This window comes from Neoarius graeffei, chromosome 1 (assembly GCF_027579695.1).
Source record: "Neoarius graeffei isolate fNeoGra1 chromosome 1, fNeoGra1.pri, whole genome shotgun sequence".
NCBI classification, from domain to species: Eukaryota; Metazoa; Chordata; class Actinopteri; order Siluriformes; family Ariidae; genus Neoarius; species Neoarius graeffei.
In genome coordinates this window covers 130,103,774-130,104,487 of record NC_083569.1, presented here as the reverse complement: position 1 = coordinate 130,104,487, position 714 = coordinate 130,103,774, and positions in this window count along the sequence as shown.

Below are 714 nucleotides of genomic sequence, written 5' to 3'. Positions count from 1 at the left end.
ACCATCCTTCCTGCTGACAAAGGAAGATGCACAGTGATGTGAAACACAGTGGACTACCACTCAAAGATGACCAGTCTCCTCAGCGACACAACCACCTATGAAACCTTGAGGCGGGATTCAGCCAGTTGTTACAAAAAGAAAGTTGTTAGCTGCCTGCAACAACTAGAAAAGGGACAAGCCATCAACCGATCTCTGTACTACAGATTGTACCCTGGGGAAGCTGTTCCTCTCATATACAGACTCCCCAAGATTCACAAGGAAGGAGCTCCACTCAGACCTATCATCAGCAGTATAAGCTCTGTCACCTATAACATTACCAAACGCCTAGCCACCATCTTGGAAACACGCCACATCACGTCAAAAACTCCCAAGATTTTGCTACTAAATTTGCAGGCCTCAAACGAGACTCAGATGAAATCTCTATTCACCTGCATTCCCACCACAGAAGCAGTCGAATCTGTTAGAAAATGACTCCTTCAAGACAGAACCTTACTGGATAGAACAAACCTCACCATGGACCAGATTTGCACCCTGCTTGACCTCTGCCTGACCACCACCTATTTCCAGTTTAATGAAAGTTTCTACAGACAGAAGCATGGGTGCACCATGGGCTCACTGGTGTCCCATAATGTGGTCAATCTTTACATGGAGAAAGTGGAACATAAAGCTTTGACCACTTTTTCAGGAGTTGCTCCCAGCCACTGGTTCAGATAT